Source organism: Sebastes fasciatus, chromosome 7, assembly GCF_043250625.1.
Source record: "Sebastes fasciatus isolate fSebFas1 chromosome 7, fSebFas1.pri, whole genome shotgun sequence".
NCBI classification, from domain to species: Eukaryota; Metazoa; Chordata; class Actinopteri; order Perciformes; family Sebastidae; genus Sebastes; species Sebastes fasciatus.
Genome location: NC_133801.1, coordinates 16,675,680 through 16,694,619, shown reverse-complemented (window position 1 = coordinate 16,694,619; position 18,940 = coordinate 16,675,680). Strand labels below are relative to the sequence as shown.

The window sequence follows — 18,940 nt, the reverse complement described above, 5'->3', positions numbered from 1 at the left end:
AATGTCAACATGTTTAGCAAGTTAAGCAAATCCTAATATGTGATTTAAACACACACTACCACTGTTTTCCTGTACTATTCCCAGGGGTCAGGATTAAAACAGTCAACAGTTACAGTGTGATGCTACAACACAGGCCATTATTTAAGTACAGTATTAATATAAACAATACCATGATGTCATGTATTTATCCCATAAAGGTCACCATTGTCCTCAAACATAAGGATGTACGTCACGGTATTAAGTCAAAGATCATTACTGTACAGCAGCAGCAGAGATTACTCTCATCACATGGAATATTATCTTCTATATTCAAACAAAAGGTTTAGGAAATATCCCAATCTTTTCACTGTGCAGTATAGATTTTTTTTCCCGCAGTTCTAATGTGAATACAACCCCTATTTAAATGGCTTTTTTTTCTGGGAGCAGCATGGATAAAGAGACCACCACAGCAGGGCCTTGGCGTTTCCATCCCTGCTGAGGTCCTTTATCAAGACACTTCCTATCAGGCTTATAGCTGACCATGAACTCTGATCTCTGTATGCATGTGGAGATTCAATTACCCTACAGAGATTAATAAAATGCCTCACTATTACCAGCTAAAGAGGAGCAATGGGATGGTTTAAAAGACTGTAATTTACGTGAAACTACATTATTACATCTATTATACAGAATGTGTGATTATAGTGAAAGTCAGAAGTTTGACAAAACCTGAATAAAGTGAAAGCAGAGGTTAATAGAAAAATAAATAGATCTCAAAACACATGTAACTGTTTGTCAGACGTAAAAAAAAAGTGAAAATTTCTATTAAGATGGATTAAGCAAAGCGATATTTCATCAAAATCAACCCTTATGGACATTTATTTATGTGTAATGTGTCATAATATTATTCCAAAGGTCACTCCTGAGTATTAACTCAGGAAATTACTTTTTTCATAAAATACTTTGTTTCTTTTCAATCACGGGGTTAAGCCGTAGGTAAATCCTATATGTCTGTATTATTCTATCAGATTATTTCTATATTTATCTCGTATAGGACGTCTGCCAACAAAGAGCCACGGTTAGCGCACGGCAATAAATAAAGTGTTTAAGCTGAATGTTAAGTCTCTGCTTGTTGTTACAGACAATAGTAACAGTGGGGGATTACCGCTGACTTTATCTCATATAGGTTATCCTCCACCCCCTGACTCAATGAGAGTAAAGGTCATGGATCGCTTAGTATTGAATCATGTGTCTACCGGAGATTAATATTGATTTATTGTATCTTTAAGGGCACAGTGTTAATAGTGAAGATTAGCTTTGTTCAAACAGAGAACACAGTGACAGCACCTGTGTGCATTGCAGTCGTATATATATTTTAAAGCAGGTCGTAGACAGCTTATGGAGATTTAATGTAACTTCGGGTGTATAGAGCACCATTAGATCAGCTGACCTACTTATAAGCAGCGCCATTTGTACACTGTGACCGTGCTTGTGCTTCCACAGGGCTTATGAAATGTACATCAGCTGGCTGCGACCACCACATGAAAGACAGTTCCAGTCCACACTTATGCAACCACTTACCTCCCATCCCTCATTCACTTTGCACCGTGCATCCCCGCTAACAACCTTCCCCCTAAGGTCTGTTCCATATTGAGCAGCAGCATGTCATGTTCAACCTCTGTCCACCACAGAGGGATGCCATTTCCAGCTGCATGCGTACCTTATTCGAGACTTACTGTACCTGTAGTCACCTTCCCAGTGAAGAGGGAATTATACAGCTGTCTGGTAACTGCGTATGATTATGTGATTTATTGTCATTATTAAGTGCTCGCTCTTTCTATAGCATTCTGGTATTCTAGGGCTCACTGTGGTCTTCTTTGTGCAATGCAAAATAAGGTCACTGGGACCTTTCATGTGAAAAAAAACTGCAGACAGAAGGCGCATTTATATTCACATTGAGAGTTTTGAATGGAATTTGGGTATTGTAGTATGATTGATTATATTATTAACAGTCAGAAATAATACATTAACCAACGCAAAATCTTCTTTTGGCAGAACTGTTCATGCTCATTGAACAAAGAACTGCTTATTGCTGTGACACTGTTGCTAAAAAATGTATGGCTTCTTAGTTGTGTCAAGAGATGTACCTGGAAGCATCAACCACAATCTATTAATTATTCAACTATTGAACACGATGGGAAGAAGAAAAAAATCAGCTTTTCTTGGCAATACATTTTGGATCAAGCACACCCACTGGTCATGTATCATCACGCTACATGTATTTTATACTAGTATACAACATAACACCTCACTACAACAGCATTTTATCCCTTCAATTTCATTCAAGGTCAAGTTCAATGGCTGTAGAGCATGGCAGCCATGCGTCTATGGCAAGGAAACTAATACTGTTGGATTCAATGATCACATAGAAATAAATGTGGTCAGTCTGAATTTATTGATATATACCATGAGAGATAAGTGGTCAGATTGTATTTCAATAGGCAAATATGAGCATTGCTAATCAGATATTGCAATCAGGCAGGCAATTCATTATTTTACACTTTTCTTTTCTTTCTTCACGTCATGTTTGAGGTACCAACAGGACAAGCAACAAGCAACTCAATCACGTTTTAAGGGAATCTTATTTCCTCTCCGATTGCGGTCGCAGTTTTAAACACGTGGTTAACGTTGTGAATTGAAAAAAAAATACCTAGTTAGGTTTAGTAAAAGATCATGTTTGACACAGGGCAGCGGTCAGCGCTCTCCATGGGAGAAAATCACATGTTTGTTTGACCAATCCATCCACCTCAATCTCCTACCTACGGACTTTGAATAGAATCATATTTGTGATGCGTCAAAAACATGGTGCCCCGGCAGCTCTCTGGTATTACAGTATTAATTATAAAATAATCTTAAAAAAAAAAAAAAAAACATAATCCGGGAGAAGATATGTTTCCCTTGAAACATAATTGACAACGCACTTTCGTTGTATGGGAACATAATATATTTTTCTATAGCAACTTCTCCTATTGTGTGGGGGGATCCTCCCAGTGAGCTCTCAAGCCAGCTGGAAGTCCCTCCAGCATGCCTCTCCAGCAAGTCCCAGGCCTGCCCTGGGGTGTCCTCTCAGTCAACCGTGGTTGGTATACATTCAAAGGGACGCACATGAGGGGTTGGCATCCCTACCAGGTGCCAAACAACCTCAGCTGGCTCCTCTGAATGCAGCGGAGCGGGAGCTTAACTCCAAGGCCCTCTGGACTGCCTGGCTCCTCACTGTGTCACGCATACCGAACCCAGTCGGCGTGCGGAGAAACCTCATTTTGGCTGCTTGTATCCATAATCGTATTCCTTTGGTCACTACCCAAAGCTCTCGGGCCATAACTGTAGGTCAAAATACAAACGCATCTGTAAATAAAGATTTTTGTATGGTGGCTGCACACCAGTACTGCGCCTGAATTTATGTAGCCGCTTTATCTTACCCTTTTTTTGAGAGGGAACCAGAGCTTGACCCTGATACCGTCTAAAATTCAGCAGCCAAACGCTCCAATGCACACAGGAAATCACAGTCTGTTAAGCAAAGAGAGGACATCATTTGTGAACAGAAATGCCATCATAATGTCACAGAACTGGACACTCGCAGGCTTCGCCTCAGATTTGCTTTCATCCATTGGATTTCCTATCCATGTCCGGCGCACACCGTGAAAAAAGACCAAACCATAAAGCCTTGCAATACCGCATGCTCCCGACACATCTCGGAATCCTCTAGCATGCTTTAATCACTTCAACTCGTTTGGCAGCCAGCAAGATAAAAAAAAAAAATCATCCCATTATAGTCCCCACAAAAGATAATGTAAATTGGTATTCGGCGTTTAGTAAGTCACAAAAGAAAAGTGGCCATACTGCGCTCATAAATCCCAATTGTAACGGGTTTTAAAAATGAAGAGAGGGGAACAAATTAACACGATTATATGTAGCTATCTTTAAACAGTATTCAAAGAAGGATGTGATATTTTCTGTTGCTACTAATGAGACAACTCCTGTAGTTATGTATGAAAAAAAAGTCACTTTGGCTTGTTTATAGTGCACGGAACATCTCAGCCTCCTAATCAGAATCAGTGAACATCGAGAGTTTGTTCAAAAGTAATAACGGGGATTGCTCTGTGGCATTTCACTTTAAAGAGCACAAGTACATCTCCATCTGATATGATGAGACTGTTGGAGTGCCCTGTTTCTGTCTTAGCAATCATAGAAATCTTATTAATAGAATGTAGATGCATTGGAAAGACTGTTGGAAGACATACTTTTTCTGGTATTTGCACATTAAAGTGTCACTTCAGCAAACTTAGGCCACGCGAGAGGTGCTAGATTCCCCCTATAATTATACACAATACAATACACAGTAATTATGGAGACAGTGTTTCAAGTGTGTGTGTGATTAGTGTTGAATCCACAACACACACTACAATTAGGGTGCTTTCCCAAGCCAACATTTACTCTGTTTTAATCGAACACTGGTGCGGTTCAACCCCTGGTGCGGTTTGTTTGGGCAGTTGTGAACACAGTAATCTTACTCTTTTGCGGACCAAAACAACCAGTTCAAAACCGTTTGCGAGAGGTGGTCTCAGACTGTTTCCAAGCGAACCAAAACACAGGTATTTGTTGAGATGGATACAGGTAAACGACAGGTTAACATGAGTGGGAAAGGACTCGAGGAGAAGGGATTCATGCACACAGTAGATCAGTGCCGACTCAAAGTGAAAAAAACTTCAACCGCAATATATCAAAGTCTGCGATTCCCTGCATAGATTTGGCAGCTCTTGATTAAAAAAAGAGGAATTTGTTCCTTCGTACATGCCCCTTAGCAAATTTAATTATTGTATTTGATCCACTTTAATTTGTGCAATATGAAACCAAGTCAGACTAAATAGAAAACAAACCAAAAGTATCCCTTCCTCTCTGATACTGACTAGCAAAACATACTATGGCTTGTGAAAACGCCCCTACATAAGGACTTAAACAGGGGAAGTTGAGGTGTCAAAATCTGTATTACAGTGAACCACCACACTGGAATAGGGTCAGTATCATCCTCTTTACTGCTGCCGCAGGTGTTCAGAAGGAGGTGAAATGGGGGAATACTAGTTTTCTGAATTCTTTGTTGTGTGATCCCCTGAGATCAAAAGGGTTTACCTTAAAAAATCCAAGTCTAATTTAAAAAAACCTCAACAAACTGTGTCACTATGAAGAAAAGTCAGGAAAAAGTAAGTTTGATTTAATGCCCTACTTGGACATCACAATTCTCTGAGAGTTTCTTCTTCTTATAACATCTGGAGATGGTGATTGCACGGAGTGGTTCCCAACCCTTTTCCTTAGGGGACCTCATTTCTATCATTGAGTAAACTGATGACCAATAAGTGACATATTTTTATGGATATGTCCTATTATATTCAATGCATAACAATAGAAGTACAGAACGACTGATGCACTGTACAATTAACCCAAATAGTCAACGCAATAACTGTAGGAAGTTTGTGTAAAACGAGATATTTGGATGAGTTTTGAACAAACTATTTCCTGTGAATATTGCATCAGAGATGAGTTTTTCTGTTATTTTTATGGACTTTTAATACAAAAGGTATTGCTTTGTAGGAAGTTGTTTCTTTGTCTTCTTTGTCCTTGTCTTTATATTTTTAACAATCATACAGTACAAACTGAATAGGCTTCTTTTTTGACAAATTCAGTGTTTTCTTCTCCCTGACGCTTGGCCATTGTTCTATTAGCTCTTTAGTTGTTAACAGCATTCTTTTCTAATGCAGTACAAGGCTGTTTAGCAGAGAAGGAAGGCTGTGTGAGGTCAGGTGTCCTTGTCCTTATAGATTCTTTTAAAGTTTATATCTTAAATAAGAATCCAAACTTTAAAAATAACAATTTAATTTAGTTTTTTTTACAGAAATTAATGAAATGCTAAGATATAGGCCAACTGTATATTTTTTTAAAAAGGTTCACACCCCTTAAAAACAAGAAGGCCTCACGACCCCCTATGAAACTTTGGCGACCCCTAGTTGGGATCGGGACCCACAGGTTGAGAGAGAAAAAAGGACAATAAAAAAAGAGATGAAGAATAAGAAAAAGTTAGTAAAAAGTGAGAGAGTGAGTGCCTCCAGCCTGCCTCCGGTTAGCTACAGATTCTTCCACCATTATTTTGTTACTGCTGTCCTCTTATCGTCCTTGTTAGTGAGTGTGTGTCACAATTATAGTGCTGAAGTCAGCAGAGTCAGTTTTCGTTGTTCTTTCAAATGGGAAATCAGCCAATCACAGAGGTGTTAGCTTGCTGTTACCAGCTCTGGTGACTTTACTGCTCTGTTGTGTGTCACAGACTGTAGGTACAGATCTGATCTCAACATATTTTCCAGACAGTAACATCAGCAAACACCAAAATTAAAGATTTCCCAGCAAAGCTCTAACTTATGTACACGAAAATATTGGCACTCTACCAAGATTTATATGTTAAAATAGTCTTTTGAAAACTCCATAATGAAATCATAAGCTGTAACACACTCACTCAACACATAATGTGAAATCCACACTGGACACAAAGTCATTTGCAAAAGAAAGATATTCTGTGAATAATGCAGCGTTATTTTCCATCAACCCCGACTTAATCAATAATACTTCTCTTCTAAAAACATAAAGAAAATACTAAATTGATTTAAAAAGGGGCATGCAGAGTGCAAAACAAATAGGCAAGGCGTATTCCACTGTACAGATCTATAATTTGGATTTTGTTTTCATCATTCTCTGCTCTTCATAATTGATCGAGCTCTATATCGGCTCGCACTCTATAGGTTGAGTCCCGGGGACGGCTGGAGTTCATCAATGCAGCCGCTTCAATTATGGCTGCAATGTAATGAAATCTAGTTATTTTGTTTGGAGGTTGCCCCTTTGCCCCTGTGGTTTTATCAAGCATTAACTGCACTATCCAGTATTTCCCCTGTTCCTGCTTTACACTTATCAAGAGCTGACAGTGACACGACATCATTATTTTGTATGCAGGTCCAGATAATTGGATACAAAGGAATTCTGTGCCTAATAACAGAATCACATAAGCTCACGTTTCTGATTTTTTACACAAGATATTTCAACTCACAGACTTTCTAAATAAAACAATAACAAAAAGAACAAAAGTAAGAAAACACTCATCCTTGAGGCCAGCTTTCTCTCTCTCCGTTTGTACTTGTACAACTTGTGTTACTTCAATAGAAATCCAGAGCAAAGCATTAATATAAAAGGGAAGGGAGGCAAAGCAGAAGCAGTAGGAGGTAAAGGAGAATAGTTGTAGGGCGCAAAATGGAAAGAATGAAGTGTTTGAGTAAGGAGGAGGAGGAGGCAAATACTTATAATGTATGGCAGAAAATAGATGAAGAGCAACGATGATAATGACACAGGTAATCTTGAACAGCATGAGCTACCCACTCACAAGTACTAAAGATATTTATACCATCTTGCCTTTTAGTAGTGTCACTCATTTCTAATGAGCTAGCCACAAGAAGATACATCTATAAAGGCAGAGGTCCCTTCTGCAAATTGTTTGATTTTTCTAATGTCTCAGAAAGAAATATTAGCACACATATGGCCAGCCAAGTGTTCGATGTGCTGCGAGGTAACTAATTGATGCTGACGGTCCAAGCAGTGCTGTTGTTGGATGTCTTTAGGAGTTCTTTAAAGCTCAGTTTTTACCAGCCGTGACAGTGACGCTGGTGTTGTTTTCACTTGTGGCAAAATGTGGTCCTGGAGACGCCTACTGTGGCAGAAACTACCACAGTAGGCGGTTTTGAGTACTTTGCCAGGTGTTTATACTGTATGTCTGTGGACAGATTTTGTGACCGTGATAGCGTCGCAACCGTGCAAGAAGCAGTCATAAAACTTCACAGATGTGTAGTTGAGATCAAAATGAAAGTCAGGTTTGAAGATGGGTGTGTTCCGAGCAAGGGCGATGAAAGTAGGGAAGAAGGAAGTGGCCCGAATTTGGCGTAGCAGCAGGACTGATCCCATCGCAACACGGTCTCTAGTTTTTGCTTTTGTCAAAGAAAACGAGGTCTGAATATGATGAACTACTTAAAACACACCAATATAAACACACCGGTCTTACACTGTGAGGCTTTGAGCCGCTTATTTTATTCTGCAATGTTTCCTTTGCAGAACAGAACAGGCTCTTTAGCACCAGAATGACAACAATCATTTAGATTCCTGTCTCTCTAGTTTTTCCAGCCGAAAACATGGAAAAGGTCATGCAGTCATCATACAGGGAGCAGCCTGTTGACATGACAATGGATTTAATACCCTCTTAAGTTAACGCATGTTAATTAATATTATACTATAGCCAAATGAAACAATAACTTGGTTTAGCCAAATTAAACAATAACTTGGATTAGCTTTTCATCTTGTATGGTGTCAAGGAATGACAAATGACATTTTAGTTTTATAGCCAGCGTGCTATCTTCTTCTATTTCTGGCTACATATAAGGAAGTGGACTCACACACTTTTTTATATGAATCAAATCAAACCCAAAATAATTAAAGCTTTCAATTTAACATGTTGCTTAATGACCCCTAGCTGATCACCTACTTACAGTGCAATTTGGGTTTATTTAGTAAAAATTGGCCATCTATAAGGTTGAATGGTTGGAAAGGAGCAGGACAAGGCCATGCACGGAGAATGACGGAACACACAGCTTTCCTACTTCCTACTAAAATAGGTTTCGAACTTCATCCATGCTTCATTAATTCATTATTGTGAATTATGGGCAAACTCTAAATTTGTTTAATTTGATCATCTTAAGATAAAAATTCCTAAAATGTAATTATTATAGTTTTAGGAGAAAGAATAGTTGCACATGTGACGGATATAAATTAGTAGATATAAGGAGAGCTTTTATTTTGAAGTGATTACTCCATTGCAAATGTGTCTGACTACATCTGCTCTGAGCAGTGAGAGGATATTTCTAATGAGCTCTCAGGTCTCAATATGTTAAGAAAAGGTTAATGACAAGCACATTTTTAAAGTTACAGTACACAATACAGTAATTGTATTGTAATATTGTCTCTGAAAGCAAATGGAACAGCAGCGCTGTCATTTTAGTTGTTATCCCTGTCCGTGTGGGTGCTTAAAAAACAGTGCAAATTATTTAAATGCAAATGTTCTTGCAATGTTGTCTCAACTCTGAAATCTGATCTGTCTGAACGTGTGCGTGTGAGAGAAAGACAATGAATAGAAAATATACAGACGGAGGCAGAGAAATTGGAGATTGGACATTAAGTAGGAGAGGGCTGAGAGAGGAATGGAAAGACATCAGGATAGGAAGGTTTACAAATGGAAAAACAGAGAGTGAAGGGGAACCACAGAGGGAGGGGAAGTATACAGGTTGTAGAGAGAGAAATAGAGGCTATGGTAATAAAAAAGAGAGAGGGGGACTGTGTCAAAACACTGAAATCTAAGAGACCAAGCCGCTCGGTGGAACTTTAAAAATACTGACTCAGTTCTCCAGGGGAAGATGAAGGGCGACGGCTCACCTCCTAAGAGGGAGCAACAGGGCCGGGGCCTCAGCTCCCGAGGTCCCAAAGGGGAAGTCAACACAGAATGGTTAATTATGTGCCACTTATTTCCATAATTAGAGCTTGTAACATCAGATTCTGTCCCCTGGGTCCTGTGAATACCTAATGGTTACTCTACTCTGCAAAAAATGACAAGCTCTGAAAGTTTTTTTTTTTTTTTATAAACATTCACGATTCCAATAAATGATATCACTGCAATTGCAGATGCTTTTACTAGGTTTGAGAAATCCCGTTTAATGCACACATCCATCCATCCATGTCCAGCTCAGTGACACGTTTTGTGTAATTTTTTGCAGTGTGTCTAGCAGGACGGACAGGGCGTGTGTGTGCTGCAGGGACTTTGCTGTCAACCCTTTGCCCTCTTCTACTCTGTGCCGCCTGCACTGGAGGAATAATTGGCATATTAAATTATTTATAACAGCCGGGGCACATTATCATAAATATTCACTTGACGTTTTGCTTAGATCAACAGTCAGAACCCAGGGCTCCGGATGTGACTTCATGACATCTCATATGAGTGTGTATGCATTTTGAGAGCCCAAGGGGCTGATTGATGGACAGTATTTACAAACAAAGCGTCCTCCCGTCAGTCAACATAACTGAATTCAGACAGCATGGAAATGTCAGGCTCATGCATGTGAGTATACATATCCGCAGTGGGCATGGACATGTCAGACTGGGCACACTCGCACACACACACACGACTCGGCGGTGCAGCGCCCCTCGTCTGTCGGCTGTTGTAACAAGTGCCTTTAACGAACCCGTCACTGTTCTCGCATGAGACAAGACCATAATGACATGCTAACAAAGCCGAGCTGCTGATAACAGGTCTATTAGCATCTATTAATGCCGTTTGGCCACAGACACCAAGGCCTTCATCAGCCTCAGACTGACTACACCTCTGCTGTACAGACACAACGGCAGCTCTTGGGCATTGAATACTAAATCCAATGTGCATGTGTTTGAGTTACATCAACCATCCCTCTAATATGATAGTGTGAAAGGCTATGAGTTGAACTAGGGCTGCACGATTATGGCTAAAATGATAATCACGATTATTTTGATCAATACTGAGATCACGATTATTTATCACGATTATTGATAGGTTTTAGGGGCAAAATATTTGTATTGCAAATTCACATTTAAATAAACAGCGCTGTTTTCAATTCCATGTTGTGCTACATTCCAACCGTCAAAAACTCTAAATGCCATCCTTTTACTTTGTCATTTTTAGACGTTATTTACATAAAAATACAAGTCAAATGATTAGGAAATGAAAGTGGTATCTATCTACCTACCTGCCTACCTATATATAGACTATGACGTGGCTTGACGGGGCTAGTTTTCGAAGAAAGTATGCAAATTCGGTTTTATTGCATTCCATTCCTAGTTATCAAACAGTCAGATGGCAAAAAGCGCACTCAAGTCGTGCTTTGCAGCAAACAGGCGAGGAATAACCTGGGGAAATGACAGCAATCTAGACAGTAATTACTAGTCTTCGATTGCAGTGGTGTTGAAAGCCGAGATGAAAAGCCGAGAAAGGAGAGCTGATGACGGGGGGAAGCATGTCAATATGTACTGTATTCTCTGTTAAAATGTAGAGATACATGAGAAAATAGGCCTGATGGTTTCAAAACACACCGAGCAATTTTCTCTGAATCACACCTGGAAAATGTGCAGAGACGGCGACATTACCATAGCTGTTCAGTATTCAAGATGATGCATGTGCTGTGACAGATTGCTCGCTGTCACACACAGCAGCACAGGGGGGAGGAGTAGGCCTTGCTCCCCAGTTACAACTGGTCGCTGTGAAATGTCATTGGGCTCTCAGTGGGGGTTCAAAATAGTCATAGTCAAAATGTGGGTGCAATTTTTATTAATAGGCTTTATTAACACCAGAGTTCAAAGACTAAACTGTGTAGAGAAGAAAGACAACTTAGTAAATGTTAGTAATCTTTCAGCAATTGTAAACTGTGGAAGTCACTGAGGTGAAAGTAGCGACTATTTGGTTATTCGTTCTTTGGGTAGGTAATAACAGTATACTATAATAGTAATAGCCATGTTTTTTTTTAACCCCTCAGAATTACAAACATGCATAAAACACACCAAACCTTCATAACACCAATACCCTTCGAAAATGCTTCTTATTCAATAACAAATAACACTGCAAACAACAATACTGTAGAATAACAGAATCCTTAAAAAATGAATTAAGTCTTTAATTAAGCCGAAAGACACGTATTGAAGCGCTATGCCGTCCATCTCAGCCGAAAACGAAGAAATGTCTGGCTGAGTCCTGGAGCTCGTTTCTGATTCTTATGTCAAAGCGAAACACATGCGAGGCTAGGGCCGAAAGGAAGCCTATGCAGGCTGCATTACGTACGGGTTTACAGCCGGGCACTGCCGGGATTGGCGGTGCGTATAATGCGCAGAGACAGCAGCCTCAAAACGCCACCGTTTAAGTGGAGAGGGCCCGCAAACGTGACTTTGAGGTACGTCGGCACTCGCAAACAGAGGGACGAGGAGAGGAGACGGTTAGCATGGACACAGCAACCTCAAAATGGTGCTGTTTAAGGGGAGAGGGCCCGCAAGACACTGAAGCTGCAGACAGAGGTGTGCATGCACCATCCACACGAGCCATAAAAACAGCACTCATGGACTCATCATGGTCAAAATTGATACAAACAATGTGAACATTGTTATGAATAATACAAACAAGTGTTCACAGCAATCACAGGAACATAAATGAGTGTTTTTGATCACATTGTTTGAAACAACCGTTATGGCATTTATATACTTTGTAGTGGATGTATTGGATTATGGGCAGGTTTTGTCCAGCTCATCATCTTTGTATGAGGGTAGGAAACCGTGTGCACTGGTCTATTTTAAGGGGTTACTCTTACCGATTTCCACAGCAGCTTAGGTTTTCCCTTTCATTGTATTGAATTCCTATAGCTGTCCTAAGGACCGCTGCAGTTTCCATCTGCAGCCTCCAGTCACATACTGTAATAGAAGTGTTTGCAGTTTACTCGTGTGCAATGAATAGTCCAAATAGTATAAAGCGTACATTACATTTGATTTAAAAAAAAATGCATTGTATGAATATGTTCTGTTAATTGTCTAGGCTGAAGTCCATCTGAGGACTGTTTCGGCACCATGTGATGTGTGTTTTGTCATGTTGAACATGATGTACTATTGCAGATTTATGGCTGTAACTGTAAGAAAAATGTCTTTCAGCATCTTGGTCAGCATAATCTGATTAGATATACTTTAAAAGGTCAGCAGCAGCAAATGGGGTTCAAGTTTAAATAATTTGCACATTTGCTGCAGCAGCAAGGTGTAAAATGTGAAGGGTGTGCTATATATCGGCAGAGTATAGCAGCTCCTCAAGGTTTGCTGTGACTGCTCTCTCCGTAGGAAAACAATGGTGCGCACTACTGTAAAGCTTTTCGCTAGTGTTCACGTGTTATCAGCCTTGTTAAAGAAATAAATAAATGAGGGGGAAAGGGGATTATTTTGAGGAGTTGTCGGCTTATGCAATCATTTAAACACATTAATCAGACTATTGTCAGTAGTTTTTGTGCATGTGTACATAAGAGCCAGATCACATGGCGCGTGCTAATCTGTTCAATTCAAACAGTGAGATAGTTTATCTGTTTGTGGATTTGAATGAGTTTTTAGCTGTGTGTGTGTGTGTGAACGTGCGCCCACACACACTGGGAGTGATAAACCGAGGAGTGACAAAACATAACTGACTGTTGATCTGTTTGTTGTGTGTGTGTGTGTGTGTGTGTGTGTTTGTGTGTGAGAGAGCAGCGGAATCGTAGAAACCATTAGTTGTGCTCAGTAGCTCTGTGTGTCTTTGAATCTGAGTCGTGGAGGAAAGGAAAGCTGTTTAACTCCCTCTGAGTGTGTGTCCGTGGTTGAACCCATTAACTGAATAAATCATCCAGTATGATTGCGGTGTCAAATGGGTTTGCTGAACCATTTCTGCTTTGCCCAGCAGTCCTTGTCCCTTTTTTTTTTTTTTTTTTTAAAGGCATGACACACACTTCACACAACTCCCAAACACAGTTAATTATTGATCGGTTCGAAATCACATCTGTATAACTTTGGATGTACAAAACACAAACAGATGCCGGCCAGTGAGCGAATTAAATACCATATGCTGATTTCATTACAGATATAATTGAAAATTGCTGCGATAATTTTTTTGTACATCTGGTAACAGCGTAGGGGGGGGTGAAAAAGTAAAGCATCCTTCGAGCGGAACGCCCGGGTTCATTCTCCTGTGTCAGCAAACACTCAGCCTGTTGAAGTGTCCTTGAACAAGAAGTTAAATCCTTCATTGCTCCAAGGTTTTTCTGTAACTGACCCTTTCTGAAGTCAATCTGGGTGAAATATGAAAGAAAAATATCTGTAGAAAAATAGGAAAAATACATGCGCTGTACATAAATGTAAGAGTTGGCTTAAAGCATTAGATTCTGTTGAGAACATTTAATCCTTCAGATTTAACGAGGCAGGTGGTGGTGGTGTAACATCCCCCTTTCCACCTCATCCCACCCACTCACTTCTCGGTTCATGTGCAGCTGCCTTTTTAACAAAGCCTCGGGGCAGTGGAGGTTTCCCGGTTTGATTCCTATTAAGAACAGAGCCCTTACAGGCTGGGGGGCACACCGGGGAATTTTCAATGCTGATTTCCACCAGATTTGCCCCCATTGCCAATCGTGGGAGAGATTGTGTTTGGAAGCAACTCTGATGGTTTGCAAAGATTATCTGGGTAGCGTGGAAGGGTTCACTGGTTGGATTAGATTGATCCGAGCTGCTTCAGTGATAACATAATTGATATTTATGACCTGGCATATGATCAAGTCCAGTGGTGTGTGGGGTTTACAGATTCATGCCAAGAGTAGAGACTCCTCGCCAATGTGAGCAAGGTGAAGAGGTGAGGTGCATACCTATTACTAATGATGAATACTCATTGAAAATATGACTTTTGGTAGGGATACACCACCTGTGTTTTGTACATTTGGGTACTTGCCAATACCGAGTACAGATATGAGTGCTTAATAATACAATTACAGTTCTAACAATGACTTTGAAAACATGTTTTATTTTCAACAGATGTTCCTCACTTTCTCACTGTAACAAATTAATTATACAACAAGATGCTGTTGCTTCAACTTTGTGTTTTCCTGATACAAACAGAGCATGGTTTGTAGTAGGGATGTTAATAATTTAAATAGTTTAAATATAAAAAAAAACAAAGCTGAGGAAAACTCAGAGGACCTTTAAGCTGGTCCACCTTAAAGGACCGACAAATAAACTGTACAAACAATAGTACAATTAATCGATTGTTTGATTAGTTGTCGACTATTAAATTAATCGCTAACTATTTTGATAATCAATTAATCGGTTTGAGGAAATCTTTTAGAAAAAAAAAGTCAAAATTCTGTTATTCCAGGGTAAAATGTGAATATTTTCTGGTTTCTTTACTCCTCTATGGCAGTAAACTGAATATATTTGAGTTGTGGACAAAACAAGACAGCTGAGGACGTCATCTCTTTCGGAAACACTGATCGACATGTTTCAACATTTTATGACATTTAATAAACCAAACAACTAATTGATTAATCGGGAAAATAATCAACAGAATAATCAACAATGAAAATAATCGTTGCAGCTCAACACACACTGCACTGTTACTGCCTGTTTTGCACATACACCGCAGCAGATTATCGGGTTATTGTTGCAGCTGGGTGGTGCTTTAACCACAGCAACTCTGCATGCAAGGATGTCTTGTCGGTTAACGTCACGTTGCCATAAAGTGGTATGGGGTACGTTGGCATTGACCTTGAATGGTTATGGTTAGGATAGGTCGTCGGGCAGGGAGTCTTGCGAGAGTTTTTGCCAGTTTTCGCAATTTGCGGGTTACCTTCTAGACGCAAACCCTGTGTTATATCAAATAGAAATGTATCACCAGCTAACCCTCACGTTGTGCGCCTGGTCCTAAGTAACATCTCGCTAGCCATTGGTTTACCCAGATTCTAGTTGCATCATTTACTTTTAACGTCATTTCATTTTGTCTGTCATTGCACGTAGGATTAATTTACAGACTGACTGATAACAGATGGACATTAAATCATGCGTCCTTAGACAGGACAAGGGATCATTCCACAGCAGTTTCCCTTAAAAAATGCACATACTTAGTTCCCTATTTGTGCCCACAGAAGGATGTAGCTGTCATCACTGACAGATCGCTATTCAGTGTAGCCCAGTCATTATGAAACAGAATAAAACTAATCAAATCAACTTGACAAAGAGCTCACTGAAATGAAGCCAATTGACAGCAAATCGCCACACTGGAAAATGTCACAAACTGGCTGAGATTATAGTGCTTTACACACTGGATCTCTTTCATTAGTTCTTCTCTGTTGTCAATTATTGGCAAAATAATAGCTCACACTACCCTGTCTGGCAAATTCTCACATTGTGAAGTGATGGCAGGGGGATCCCATAATTTGTGATTAGCTAATTGGAAAGGAATTGAACCAAAACCTGACTGATCTGTCATAATATGCTCAATCCAACATTCAAATTGACTTACGGTGCCATTAAACTCCTAACAAGTCAACTGTATGAATATTGTGAAAAGTGATGCACGGTTAGTAGAAGAGGTGAAGTTGCTCCCTCTGTCTCCATGACAATTTAATTAGAGTCAGTCACGACTTTTACACAACATGTTTTGGAGTCAGATGAGCTCTAAAGGACACTTTTACACACCTCGCTTTGCTTCGTGACAATCGCAGATCGTTTTCACAAACAGCAAAAAATGCTGTGTAAATTTACACAATAAGTTACTTGTTAAAATGGAAAACAGTGCGTCAGACTGCAGATATCGGATCAGAAGCCCACATGTCGCGCTTTGTGGATTCCACTGAAGGACAGCCCTGGTGGTCTCCTACTGATTTCCCCGAAATTTCTCCCCCTTATAAACTATGATTTAGTTTGTCTCACTGCGAAGATGAGAGGAGACACAAACAGCCCTGGCATGATTTTGTTCAAACACAGCTAGGAGACTGTAGTTGTTTGAAGTTTAATAAGGTGGACGGAGGCGCTGTTTTCTATGACTACATACAGTATATCTCTTCTATTTCTTTCACTACCCCTTTTGAAATAGCTTACGGGAACCCCAGTCCAGCTCTGCTCTCAAATCACGCTGTTACCCTTCGGCAAAACATCGGGGCAGTTAGAGTTTCCCGGTTCGATTCCTATTAAGAAGTCAGTCCGGGGATCCTTTCACACCAGACTTCACAGACACACAAGGTCACACACACACACACACACACAGAAACACACACACAGAGCTATCTGCCAAGATATACTTCGTGGTGGTGGTTCAATGGCATCGATGAGCTTGGCACTCAGACTAGGCCAACCAATACCCTGCTGCTGCCCACTGGCTTTCACAAACATTCACAAACACACACACACACACACACATACACACATACACTAGCCTCCCATCAGTCGTGTTTCACTCACTATATTGCAAAGCCTGTATGTCTCTGTGCAGAGGTGGAAATGCATTTATGGGGGAGGGATTCGGCACAGGCAGAAAGACTTACAGTACATCGGGGAAAATGTGAATGAAGCAGAAGGGAAATATGATTTAGATAAAATACAGCAATGACATATGGGTGTTTGACAATTCCACTAGTTACACTGAAGACCCCTAGAGGAAGCACAGAGAAAGCAAAAACCAAGACAAGCATTGTCCCTGTGTTCCCCCAGGAAAGCATCCTGCCAAGGAAAAACTACAGCTATGGTATTTACCTCGGGAAAGACCGAGACAGAAGTTGACAATGGTGAGAATCGGGGAATGCGTTTAATCAGAGGATGATGATCTCTGCCGCTGTGGGGGATGGATCTGTGTGAGTGTTTGTCAGATCGCCGGCTTATGAATTCCAACTCTGTGGGGAAATAAGAGCGATGAGGTGGCTATTGTGCCACAGGCGGCACGGCATGGAAATATATGATGATGGTGCATGTGTCACCGCCTCAGCTTTCATATAATAGCACACAACAGAATACAGCGGAGCAATACAAGCAGATCTAATCATAAGTCATTTTGGGATAGGATTTTTGTTGTTGTATGACTCCGCGTTGCTGGTTTGATGGTGGTGTTGAATGGACAGACAGAGTTGGACAGTGCAGGTTTGTGTTGGCAGGTGTGTAGGCTTTCTGATGCCAGTTGTTGGTCCGTCTGGCTTCTATGAGAGCAGCTCCACCGTGCAATGTCATTGAGAGCATTGTTGCGAGACATGTGACATCATTTGGCAGACAACACAACGGCCATACTGCTTCTATTTCACTGTCGCACACATTTAAAGAGTAACTTAACACCTCCTGGAAATCTTGTCTTTGCTGACCTCCAGTGGTTTAACTTCTGACCTTGCTGCAGTGAAGGTGAACACCAGAAACCAGGTGACATCACAGTTGGGTGTGGTCAGAGGTGAAGTTACTCTTTCTAGGCCGTTAAATTCGCATGCCACTATATTTTTTTGAACTTCTTTTTGTCATGAGTACTTTCACACAGAACATGAATATCAGGCGGTGAAAAAGCAATTTTTCCGGAACAAGGTCAATTTTGAGTTTTCGCATCGCATATGTTGTCCCTACAATTATAAAGCAGCAACACAGAGGCTACGTAGTCCGAACTAAGACAAAAAACTGTTTTACTCCTCTCAACCTTGTCTTAGGCGGAGCAGACCAGATCCACTCCTTCTGTTCTTAGCTTTCACAATAAAAGCGTGTTTTTCTGTCGTTTATTCGTCACGCCCCTGCTGTGTAAAGGCCTTTAGACTGATGTCACTTGATTTTATTTATCTGTAATTTGATTGAATCATATATATGAATGTTATCCTTTCTAATTGAAACATGTTTGCCCAAACACATTTATATAAGTGTTTAGGGATTTGTATCTCACTTCAGGTAACTTGTGTTACAATCCTTTATCCTTCTCTATGGCTGATTGAAAACTGAGATATTATACATCTTTGCTGGTAATGTTTTATTTTATGGGAGTTTAATTTCATTATAATTTCATAAGAAGTTTCCTGTCAAGAACTGAGTAATTTGGGACAAATTTTATGGAAAACTGTCACAGAAAAGCTCCATTTAAACCCAAGTAAATGTGTCATTTACAATATTATTTTTCTCTGTATATGTTGAATTGTATGCTCTCCTGTCAACAAATTTGCGGTCTCTATTTTTTCCTATAATTAATACAAAATTCTATTTCAGAAAAACTTCTGGGAAACAATTAGGAGCTTAAGCAAAACTTCTGATT

General features: G+C 40.1%; 1 protein-coding gene across 1 annotated transcript in view; it reads left to right on the top strand.

Annotated features, from left to right (window-relative positions):
- The window catches only part of LOC141771551 (leucine-rich repeat and fibronectin type III domain-containing protein 1-like protein), a 203,283-nt gene that overhangs the window by 156,895 nt on the left and 27,448 nt on the right, over positions 1 to 18,940 (top strand). The gene's annotated exons all lie outside the window — the stretch shown is intronic.